The sequence below is a fragment of the Haliaeetus albicilla genome, chromosome 27, assembly GCF_947461875.1.
Source record: "Haliaeetus albicilla chromosome 27, bHalAlb1.1, whole genome shotgun sequence".
NCBI lineage: Eukaryota > Metazoa > Chordata > Aves > Accipitriformes > Accipitridae > Haliaeetus > Haliaeetus albicilla.
Window position 1 is genome coordinate 7,244,856 of NC_091509.1, and position 13,337 is coordinate 7,258,192.

Consider the following 13,337-nt stretch of genomic DNA (forward strand, 5'->3'; position numbering starts at 1 on the left):
TATTGAGGGCAATTATTGTCATGATTTTTCTAATTTCTGACTTCCCATCCCTGCATGAACAATTAGAGTTCTTTGTAACATAAAAGCATTTAGGCATGATGCTTGCAATCTATTTGTGTGCTCCTTTCTGAAGTCCACTAGCCACTTAATCTTGCTAAAAGTAGAACTGGACCATTATAGCACGCACTCTACTCTTTGCTTCCTGCGGCGTGCACAATTTCAGTCAGCCTTGTATCTCTTCACCACATTTTGTGTGATCACAGTTCAGTTTTTCAGTAAACCAACCAGATGACCAAACCCCAAAATAAAACAAAGCAAACACTTGTCAAAGAAAGAAAATTACAGACATATTAGAAAATTCTTTTTGAATATAAGACACATAGAGCAGAAGATTTCTTATATTTCTTCTTATCCCAATTGCATGGTTTTTATTGTTTGAATATATATACTCTGCCAATGCCTCATCTTTTGATTTTGTAGCACCTTCAGATTTGGTAGCATTAGAAACATAATTATAACAGGTACGTCAGGTAATTAATGTCACTTTCACTGATAAGGTTAAGTCAGCTTAGTTAGGAAGCTAATGTACTTCTTCACCTTGAAGATTATGATTCATTTCTAACATTATCCTCAAATTAAAAGTTCATAAAAGTTAGCATCAGCTTAGCTCTTTCTTCTTGTAGTTCACATTGTCCTAAAGTGTTCCCTTGGGTCCTTTTGCTTGGGAAGCCATCGACATTATTCTTACTTTTATTTCTCAATAAACCAGCATGGCTGGAAATAGGTTAAAAGAATAAAGAAATCACCATGAAAGCAGGCAATTGAAGATTTCACGATTACATTAACAAATAAAGACCTGAGAAGAAAATATCAAGCTGGTACTGAAAACATGGAGTGCTATAATAAACATTTATGAACATTTTATGTCTGCATTCGACTAAGCACAGTTATTTATAACAGGTGCTTACTTGCTATGAACAACAGAAACTCCCATTTGGAAAAATCTACACTGTAATTTACTGGAAAGTTTTAGCCTATGATTAATTAGGCTATACCTAAGGGCACTCAGGAAGACAAAAGAAAGTTGAAAAGACCTGTTAAGAGTGCTTCCAGGAGGACTATATACACTAGGTGTCTGGTTCCACCTAAATATTTAAAAGATGAAAAATGTTTAAAACCAAGACCTTAGGTCTTCAGGTGCCACGTTCAAAATGATGACTTGTTTCCAATGCCAGTAAAGAATCCTGGAAAACAGCCATTCCACATTTTCAAAAGATGTAAAGATTTTATGTCTATCTGCTGCAAAAGTTGCACACATGGGCCACTGAACATAATCACTAAACAGAGCAATTCCTGATCGTGGAAAGAGTAGAAATAGCAGTGGGACTGTATTAACTGAAGGTTTATGCTAAAGAACTGTAATCACCGGAAGACTGCATATAGGTAATGATAGGCTTTTGAACCTAGTCTAACTTTATCATAATCAGGGGCTGAAACAGGTTACATTTTACTCATCATGTAATTATATTTTGTACAAGACACAACTGAGTGAGAAATCAGCCACTTGTTAACTGTGTCATCTTGTACAGAGGGGAGCACGAACCTCACCCTTCTGCGGCTTGGAAACGCTGCACCGAGGGAGCTGAGACTGCTGGTGCTCTGCAGAAATGTGCATGTTGAGGCACTGCAGAAATCCGAGTGCCCCTTGAGATGGGTTATAACTTCTGGGATTAAGACGCAGTGTTATACATTTTGTTGAGTTGTGGCACTCTTTGAAAATTTTGATGAGGAGATGGCCAATGGTTCCTGAAGCGTGAATCAGATCTTCTCCTACTCTATAAAAGGTAATTGCCATTAAGTAGTACAGAGGCAATTGCCGGACGGTCTAAAGACATTGGCGTTATGACTGCTGGCTACCTGCACTCTAATAACTGTGAGAGGTGGACAAAGCTGATTCTGGCTGGGAGAATCCAAAACCTGTCACAAGTACAGTAATTATGTAGCAGAGACACTGAGAGAGTAACTTAGCTCAGCATGCTACTGTCATGACTTCTAGCAAGTAAGAGGGCTTGTTACTGAAGAGTATCTCATTTCAAATGTTTACAGTCAGTGATAGAATTGCTGTTTGCATTTCAGCTCATCAATGAAACTAAATCTTATTTATATGATTTAATAATTAGATGCATTTAATTATTAATGTAAATATAATACCAGGAAAATCTAAATAATTAATAATATACTTATAAATAATTTCTGTTAGTGAAATAGATTGAGAAAATGATTTGTTCTTAACAGTAGACTTATAAATATTTAAAAACAAGTCCCAACAATGTAGTTTACAGACACTAAGAACCCTAATGCTCCCAAGCCGTTTATACAGTGTAGAATACAGCTATTAAATTTGAAGACAAAAAACAACTAAAGATTTGCCTGGCCATAAGCTTTGATTTTCAGCCAGGAAGTTTGAAATTATTTTAAATCTGACTTTCCACATTGCTGAGTGTTTTATAAATAAGATATAATTGATTTCTAAAAAAATCTTTTCCTTGAATCTGAGTATTTGAACACAGATGAACTAGGCAATGCTTGAAGTCATAGCAACTGATTTTGAATTTTTGTTTGGTAGCTGATATGACATGCAACTGAACCTGAAGCTGGATCATTATGTTTAGCTATGCTATGATTAATGTAATGTAAATTGGGGAAAACATGACTTTCTGGTATATTATAATCCCCAATCACCTGGGGTAAATGTCACCAGCATAAATTATTACAGCCTTTGGACTGCTCTGATTTACTCTTACCTGTAATGGCCTATAGAGCCCATTCTGACAGCCACTATCATTCATATCCAGTGATGCATTTGGGTTTCTGACTTCATATTGACTTAAATGGAAAAATAAATTGGAACCTATGTAGGAGTAAAGAGCACAAATAGCTGTTGGAGCCTGTTGGATCTGGATCCACCAACATGTTCTAACAACTACAAAGCAACATGAAGCAGTCCTACTGCGGCCAACCAGTGGTCTTCCTGCATCTTTAGGGTTTCATAACTGAAATACATTATTTTAGAGCAGAAATGTATACTTTATCGGAGAAAAGAAATCCTTTCAAGAGAATTCTCCAACAGCCTATTTATTGTAACTCCTAGATTTGGCAGGTTACTTGAAAACCCTACAGGAGACTAATATTTTCTATTCAATTCTGCACTCTTGGAATGATTTTTATGTGATACAGTTAAAATTCTATAAAATTCTATTGGATTAATCTCTCTTATTTCTATAGGTCACTTCCATAATAGATGGGCTTGTTTTAAAATCATCAGGTGGTAAACCAAAATATCACACTGATTACTCAGAATTACTGATGATCCTGAAAAACGTGATCGTCATGTTGGTCTAATTAGTCAACTAATCAATTAGAAAAATGTTTTTATTAGAATTCCCATAATTATATCCACAAAGCTATCCTTGATGGTGCCTGGCAGAAACTTCACCCTACGGAAATTTTCTAAGGTTCCGTATGAGGCCATTCACTTAACAGTCAAAAGCATTACAGGCTACTTCCATATGTACCCAGTCGTTCAAAGAGATTTCAGTTAGCATGGTTCACAGAGAAAAGAGATCCAAATTATATTTCTTCAGGATTAAATGGCAGTTTTTTCTATTTACTTGGGTATTATTTTGCTAGGAAGGGTGTTAGAAATTTTAATCCCTCCGTTTCTCTGCTCCTTTGCCACAGTATCATGTGACTTGACAACAGCACCCACTTGATGCTGGCAGCGGTGGAGAGCCATGCCATTCTACCACTTCTGGGGACTGTGTACCGCACCAGTACTAACACGTTTGCTCCCTGGGTGACCTTGTAGAGGCCCCTGGCATGGGACATGCGTGAAGAAAGAATGTGTGTACCCTGTTATACATAGTAAACATTCTTGTCCTATGGCTTCATAGAAGGGAAGGGATCTGGCTCATTCACGTTGGGAGTATATTTCTGTGTTGTTACTCTTATTTTCCATGCAGTAATGATTCAGCCACTGTTACTGGATTAACACTCTGCTAGGCAGAGCAAGGACAGGCCCAACCTTAACTATTAGATGAGACATCAGGTATTTATTTCTTACTAGAAGACCTAAGAAATCCGGGGACAAAACCAAGTTATTCTGAACTGCAATTGTATTCAAGTGCATTTAAAGCAGAAAATAGTATCAGCATTTCTTTTTAGGCTGCAAACTTTTCTGAAGCACATAATTGTAAGATTTCGTTATTTGTTTGCGAGAATATATTAAACGAATATCTGTGGCAGAGTTTTCAGTAGCTGGATTTATGTATTCTAGTCAGATGTCCTTAGTAGATGCACTAATACCATCATTTCTTCAGGCAGCAGCATAGAACATATCACCTGAAATAGTTGTGCCTCAGCTGCTCTCTGTACAAAAAAAAGAAATTTTTCCTATTTGACTCTTTGGGCCTCCCTTACCAGTCACTGTGGGCAGATGAGGACTATGGCATTTATGATAAAAAATGAGGTTCGTTATACTTAAGGACTTTAAATGCACCTGATTTATCCAGCAATACATGCACTGTATTTTGGCACACTATTTGCTCAGTACATTATAATAGTTTAAGACCATTGGGCAAATGCTCATTGAGGGATGTTTTGATCTTTACAAAATGTAATAGCTCTTACAAAGCTCTGAGAGTCTTTTTTTCCTCCTTTATTTTTCCTCTTTTGTTTCTTTTTTCCCCTCCTTGGTCAATGACCTGGTACAAATATGAACTTCACTGAAGCCAATACAATCTATCATGTTAACCCTAGTACTATGAAACAAAAATGCAGTGAAAGACTATCAACGTATGTGAAAAGAAACATACAACAAAACAAACAGGATCTTTAAACAACATCTATTGTTCCACTTTTCCCTGTCCTGAAAATATACATTAATCTGTTCTAATGTACACATCGAAAAATCTTCATTAATTTCTCGTTTTCTTCTCTCTTCTTAACCATTTTCAGTTCTACTTTGTTATTAAGCAGTAGAATATTCAGAAATATGCATTATAACCTGCTATATTTTCCTCATACAAGAGAAGTGCTTTATGTGTAGTTTAGAAGAAATACTTTATGAGCCACCATGCAGCTGAGGAAGCACTCTATATCTATAACAAATAGGTCCTTCTATTCAGAGGTGTGCATCAGTGCAGCAGAAGCACTTGATTTTGTTTCTGTTTTCTTACAAAGCCCATCTCCTTGGATGAGTGTCATCATCTGTAGGACTCCATCACCCCCAGATCTTCTTCCCACCCTACCTTGACTCCCATTCCACCTTTTTAATTCAACAGCTCTGTCAAAGACTTGAGGAGAACATTCAAGAGTCATGCTACATAAATGCACAGAAAAACAGACCTTTGCTTCTTTGAGAAACACACAAATCCCTAGATATTTCAGTGACAGGAAAGCAAACTCTTCAGGATATATCCAGAAAACTTGGACAATAGTGGTAGACAATACAAACCCTGTTGTATTAGTTAACATTATTGTCTAATCCTTACCAAAGTGCATCTTCCTCACCATTGTGTAAGTACTTGTGGTGGTACTTCCCCCCAAGACAGTACTGCACAGGTAAAGAATTCTTGTGAAATCTCTTTTGGAATGAAAAACCAACTAGCAGTGGTAACCAGTGACCATTTAACTGGGCTGGCTTGAACACAATGTTTCATTGAGTTTGAACATCTGGATGCAGCAAAACAGTTGCTTTTAATTTCAAAAGTAGATTTTTACAGTCATTGATATGGCTGCATAACATAATGCCATGGTCTGCAGACATATAAGCACTAGCTCTGAGTAAAGGATTTGGATACCTGCAACAATATAACCACCTTAGTCCTGTGTTTTCCTTCATGTAATTAGCCCTGCCAAATAGCAGACAGTACCCATGCAACCATGCATCACGCTAACACCAACACCACTTCCAGGAACGGTCCTGGTCAGTTAGTTGTTAGTATGTCAGGTGCCTCAGGAAAGCACCGCATCATTCCACATAGTTCTCATTTCAACCTCACAACAAGTCTAAAAGCCAGCTGACAAAGCACAGGAGATAAGACTTCTAGCCGCTACTTTAAAACGTTAGCTGAAGTGTTAAGTCCTGGGTTTTGATCTTCATGGGTTTACAGGAGGCAAAAATCACAGTCTGAGTATCTAACTCTTTCTCAAGAGTGTCAATACTGTGGGATCACTACGTTCTGTGATACGTCAGTCCATACTCTGACATGTTCCAAATTTGATGTGAGTTCCTGTTTCACAGCAGAAAATTCTATGTACCCTGACATGTAGGTTTAAATCAATATATTTGCTGCAAACAAGGTTCTGCATTTGCTTTGTGGATTTTTTTTTTTTTTTTTTTTGGAGTCCTAGGAAAGGCTTTGAGCTAAGCCAAAGAAAAATGCTATTATACCACAGTATGAGTGTTTAAAAGGATGTTATTCTAGTAGCAACACATGGATATAACTAGTAAAATTCTCCTGGGTAAATAAAATATCTGAAAAATGTCAAAACCTTCTTAGAAATGTTCTTTATGACTTTAATAAAAGAAAAGTATCTGGCCATGTATCATTTTGTTTGTGTATGAAATGCTCCCATTAAGCCAAAAATAGGAATATAAACTCTTGAATACTGGAAATCTCTTGTCTGGTTTTCAAATTTGTAGTGATTTCTTACATAATCTGGGACACAATTTACAACCGAGAATTGACCTCTTCTGATTGATCCCCATTCCAACTGCACTGTCTGTGGTCTAGGAATTTTATTGACAACTTTTTTTTCCCTACATATCAACATCTTCAGGATATAATTGTTTTGTGAGGTTTTGAAATTCTTGAAAGCTGTAGGATTACATTTTGAGCCACACTGAATAAAAAGTTACTTTGTATTAATTTTACCAACTGCTGATCAGCTCTGATTACTGTATTTTAAGAGACCCAAACACAGTTCAGAAGGATTTAAAAAAAAAAAAATTGTCTACTGATGAAATTATGTAAAAATAAAAAGCTTTGAAGTTAAAAGATGGTTAATAAATGTATTCCATGCTGTGTGTGCTTCTTTTACATAAATATTTAGGAATGTATTTTAGAAAAGTCTTCTAATTGCTGGGAAAAACACCAAAACTATTTTATTAGGATTGAGCCAAACAGCATGAGAAATATGATTCTCTTTACTAACTTTGTCTTGATTCTCAGTCATTTCAATACTTGAGGAATTCCTTTTTTCTTTTTTCTCTCCCCCACCCCCCCAAGTAAAGAAGCTATTTTCTGTGCATAGCTTTACATTTGCGATAAAAAGGTAAGGATAACACACAAATGGTATGGCCTCTAAGTCTTGATTCTATACCTTTGAGTTAAATATTGCTCTTGATCTACAAGCGCAGCTCTAAATGATAAGGATCAAAATATTTTTTTTCACATTACAAAACAATGCAAAAGGTTTACATTTATTCTGACTTGCAGATGCAACTGGTGCCATTGTAGTATTTGAAATGAAGTAGAATTACTGTTATCTGCGAAGCTGTACCTGTGGGTTAAGGCTTTTGCAAGACTCCTGTTAATAAGAAACGAAGGACTACTGGTCAGTGGTGATCAAAGGCATCCAATACAAAGGCCATTTGGTAAATAAGAGTTGTAAACCTTGACTTCCACTTATTTAAAGGATAAGGATTAAGGAAAAAAAGCTGAATACAACTACTTTTTTAATTCAACAGTATATTTAAAATTGTTTATTGTTCAGTGTATAAAGGGAATAAAAAATAGCACACATCAGTTTTAGAATGACATAAATGTCATTATGACCTTCATGGATTTTCATATAGCCTAAGTAATCCCTATAAACCAAACTGATTCAAATGCACATCTTCAATCATTTCACTGCTGTTTTGCCCTCTGCTGCAGTTTTATAAATCTCTTTCTAATACATCTGTTCAAAAAAAACCAACAACAAACCACCCACAAAAAAACAGTTGATGCTGTTAAAGCTGTAAAGCTAAAAATCAGAGAACTTGTCAAGGAGACCTGCTTAGATACTGACATCCTGGACTTCTGTTGTTTTAATTATATTGTATCCTTGCCTTTTGTGCCACTTTAGTTAAGGTTGTGTCAGCATTTCCATTATAAAACCCTGTTCCTTTGGGCTTTATAACTCACTGTTAAAAATTCCCTAAAGGCTACATCTTGGCATACAAGACTTCATCCTAGAAGTGGAAACTTATCTATACATCTATAGATATATAAATAGGGCTTTGGAGATATACAGAGTTTTCACATGAGGGTTAAATTACACCATTTCAAAAAAGAAAGGAAGACAAGAGAAGTTTTGTAGCTTTATATATTTTTCTCTTTTATGGACAGAAAGCCAAAATAGCTTCCTCTTAATTAAAGTTTTGCATCTGCCAAAGCTTTTGTTTATCCAAGGGAAAAAATAAAAGTAAACAGGTAAGTTGACTTACAATGCAATTTTCTACACACATGGTCTGTGTTTTGCTATGAAAATGTCGAACACATGTTCTATGTATATTTAGTGCACCATGCTAATAAAAAGAGCTTTTGATTACATTTATAGTGCCAAATTTTGGAGCTGGGAGAAGATATGTGTCAGAGGAAAATTAGGATTGTCAAGGTCTTAAGAAATGCTCTGTGTACAATACTAGGTCTTAGCTGAAACATGAGGAGAAGGAGAGGAAATTTCTAGCACATCTGAAAGTCGAAGTGGTGGTTAAAAAAAAGGATGAAAAGCCCACATATACTAGCTTTAGTCTCAGTAACAATACAGCAGGAAGTGCAGTGGGACTAGATTCTGCAAGTATTGTTGATCACCATCTATGTGGAATGTGCTTATGGTGTTTATTGTGCATCACAGATACTTTCACCATGTATTTTCAGCTACAGGTACTCCCGCTGCCTAGTTTAAAAATTAGGTCAGAAAAGTGATTTAAAAAAATAACCTGCATTCACTCAGCTGGGTGATGCAAGCCTAACCTCATGCTACTGTTTAGACCTGCAATCGAATGTTACAAAATACATTAGTAATATAAAAGCATGCAGTAATAAAGTATTTAATGAATACTTAAAGCCTCAAATAAATTTAAAATGGCAGTCAAAATATGTTTTATTATCTGCTAAAGCTATCGGCATTTTCTCAGTTTGTGAGCAGACACATAAGAGCCCCATGCTTATATGACATATAGGGAAGGGAAACTCTGGCTCCGATAAAACTTCACAGCCATCTTTAAATCTCTCCTTTCTCTTGCATTGTGCAGTATGATTCTAGAATATTCACGTTTTACAAAAGAAAATTAACATTCTTTGGTAACAAAACTGAACTGCTGGAAAAGAGATGAGGGTAGCTTTCACTCTTGTCTGGGACAAAACACTCACTCCAGAGAGCGCTTGCGAATCTCTTCACCATGTTTACATTGTATAGAACATAACCTGTTGATAAAATGTTTACTCCCATTCTTAATATACGCCAAAAAGCTGATGTAAAAAACCTGATTTTAAAAAGCATATCTGTTTGAGTTGAGTAAGAGCTGGCAAGCTTGCTTTCTTGGTTCTTTAAAGTAATTCAGCTTGACCTACATTAATTTCAAAGCACTCAAACTCTATGTTCAGGACTCTATGTACAGACTAAGGAAGGATCAAAATAAAAGCTCTGCTCCCCTATTCATAGCTCACATTCTCCAGCTGTTACCTTACTCCATTTTACTGATCAGGTCACAAGTTTACTGTTAGCTATGCAGAATCCACCTTTGCATTTAAGAACACAGCAACAACAATATTAATATACTGATCTTGTGTATTTCTTTGTGTTTGAAGTCATACAAGAACTAGTACAAAATATTATTTTATCAGGGTAAAAAACTAATTAAAAGAGAAAGCTAATGATAAGAATTATAATTACTATTCACTACAGATGCAATTATAAGGAGATAACTTCCAATTACAGCAGCAGTGGTGAAGTAGAAGAAGAACAACAATTAGTTCTTCTCTTTGCTGCCTGAAGACTGTTATTATTTAATATCCTGTGGGGCAAGACAGCATGGGTAGCCATAAAATCTGAAACACGTATGAAAAAGGACAAATATACTAATTTTCTAGTTGTTGGAGAGAAGTCGATCAGCCACCATCACTCCAAGTAGTTTTTGAAACTTACCTCCCCATTACACCTTTCAAATATTTGTTCCAATTGCTATCGACCTTATCTAAGTCCTGATGTGTTAAGTATAAAACTCTATACCACTTGCCTTGTTTATAGAGCTTTTAAAATATGAAAACCAGCCTGAGTCTATAAGAAAAGCAAGAAGAAGGTATGTCACCTTCAACAGAGAAATAAGGAAGTGCAATGCTACTATTCTGCAGAAACTCCTGAGAGCCTTCTAAAGCTTCAGAAATAAAAAGGAAGATAAGCTTGCTATTGTTAGAGGTAACCAACGGTATTTTGGCATTAGGTAAAATTTTTGTAAGAGTAATATATTCCTAGGAAAGATATCACATATAGACTGCAATTTTTGACAAATGCTAAATTTACACTTTAAATGTCAACTTTTGAGTGGCATATTCCAGACAACATCCAGCCTTTGGGATCAACGAAATGGCCAAGCAATAGACAGCTCTCTTTCCTTAGCTACAGGATGTATAACAGAGATGCTATTTGTAGATGGTGAACACTGAATTTTTAGCACATTTCAATATTCCCAGTTGTGGTGAATAGCAGCCCCATTCTGGAAGTGGATGTCACCGTCTTTCCCTAAAGGAGGTACATACCTACCTCATAGTGCGTATGTTAGTGAAGGTAACAGATGGTAGGCTCTGGAGGATTACAGCTCTTTTAGAACAAAACCATATCAGTGCATGGACATAACTGACTGAAATGTTTTTAGTGCCATCTGCCAATGGAGAAGAGAAACCGACTGGTCTGCCTCCACCGACCTTTTACGGTTCCTTTTACTATCCCTTTTCAACCTGTAGAGACCATGTCCTTGCTCCCTAATTTTTTCTATACTACTGCTACATGAATACAGCTCTCATACCACAGCCCCACTGTATATAATCCTAATCCTGCATGTGGAAGTTTATGTTCATAATTGATGTCTTCAAAACACATCCTTCAACTTTTCCATGCCAATACATGCACACATGCGTGACACATGAATGGACTGTTAAGGTGTTCACAGTTAATAGACAGGTTCATTAGGGAGGGTCAGGGTAGAGTTAGCATGAGACATGCTATGCAAACTAATATATTGTACTGCTCAATATTGACATATGCTTAAGTATCACAAAAGGATAGCTATACATTGATCAGTGAGGGTGCCTGGCAATGTCATTATAGTTTGTATTTCACTGGTTGCACTTGCTTACTGAATGTGCATTCCAAGAACATGGATCTGTAAAAACAATACTTAGAGAAGAGTTGCATTTTTATGTAAAGGAAAACAAGAAAGAATCTGGATATTTCTGAATAGGAAAAAGACCCAGGCAAATACATTTTGAGGACATGTGGTGAATTTGCAGAGAAATTTGAGTATTTGAGGTACGGTTGCCTCCATAAACATAACTATTCATGTAAATAGAAGGAACTGCTCCAGCAAAGTAGACCTCAGAATGTACTTAGATTTCTTTTTTTTACAGCTCTCTGCCACTATCTACCTTTTAAAGCTGTCTATTTTAGTTAAGATTCCATTTACATGGTCAGGACCATATATACTAAAGCCAGTAAAGGAAAAGTGTATGCTCCCTGGGCCCAGAGGCACAATGTAGGCAGAAGGAATATGAAACATCAACATTTGCCTGCAGTATACCTGAAGAATCACCAGACCTGCTGTATTTATTTTGTGGAAAACCCTGGAGATATTACTACGGGTTTTTTAGCACAACCCACACAATGGGTAGATGATATGCAAAATTACTATTCCATTGTCTTCCTTTGACCGTGATCTAAATTAACGGGAATATACCACCTTGATGAAGCTGTTATATATGCTGCCATGCACTGGGGACACTGGCATGGATCACGCTCCTTTGAACTTGAATGTCACCAATTCACCTAGCAAAGCACTGTGGTTTTGCACTAATCCCAATACAGCATTATTCTAACACAATCAAGCCATAAATTAAATGAACTACATTATGTACATACAACAGCTGTGCCTGTCTAGACATGACTTTACCTGATTGAAAGTGAGCTCTGGGATCAAATTCCACAAATGGCTGAATCTTTACATCTCACCATGTGTTAAGTGTGTCCAGATGGCAGGTGATACACTAGTATTAACAATCTACTTTCCCTTCCCTGATGTGTCTTTATAGCACATTGCTGATGTTATTGTAAAGTTAGAGGAGATTGAATATGCAAAATATTTTAAAATAATCCTTGTGACAAAAATTATATGGAGTGTGTTCTTGTGCTTTACATACATACATACATACACACACAGTATATTTTGTAATGCTGCCAAGATAGTCATTGTCCATTTACAGAAAAAAAATCAGAGATAAACTGATGTATACTAGGAACACACTGATTTGACTGCTTTGTGTTGGCACTTACACTTACCCAAAGACATTCTTTTACCAGCCTGCAGAAACAGAACCTAGTCTTCTCAGCTAGATTTTGAGATGCTCTCAGAAAAGTGGTGCACATTGGAAATTATTTGTCACAAACCTCAAAGTTTGTCCATCCTTCAGCATAAATATCTGTTCAACATGAAGGCAAGTAAAAATTATTGCCCCCACTATATTTCCACTGGGTAGCTCAGGTACCACAGGTCAGTTGTTAAGGACCTGGTGATGGCTATTGAATCATCAGCCCAAATATATTTAGAACAGGTGTTTCTGTAACTGTGACAGACTGGGAAAATCTGTAGAGTTTGTTGGTCTTTAAACTCACACTTCTGCACGGTGTGATATAGTGGTCTAATGTTAACATGCTGGGCTGCAATATCAAAGATTACAGGGTCAAGATCTCTTTGGGGTTCTTTTCTTACTCTATCTCTTTATCCACATCCATTTGCCCATTTCAGCTTTTGGAAAAGAAGTGTATTTAGGAGGACAAGATAGCAGTTTTTTTACAAGAGCTAATCTACGTGCTTAGTGTTAGTGCTACTAAAACAAACCAACAAAATAAATCCAAAAATATTTGGCACGTGAGTAGCTGCAGACTGCTTCACTTTTCTAGCTTGTATGTTTTTTGTAAATTAGCCCCATATGGTGAAAATTTACAAGTACAGTCTATACACAGTCGTTTGATTACTCGGGGGTGTGTGTGTGTGTGTGTGTGTGTTGTGTTTGTGT

The 13,337-nt window shown here is 36.4% G+C and overlaps 1 long non-coding RNA gene across 2 annotated transcripts in view; it reads right to left on the reverse strand.

Annotated features, from left to right (window-relative positions):
• Positions 1-13,337, reverse strand: part of LOC138682323 (uncharacterized) — a 96,408-nt gene that overhangs the window by 14,918 nt on the left and 68,153 nt on the right. The gene's annotated exons all lie outside the window — the stretch shown is intronic.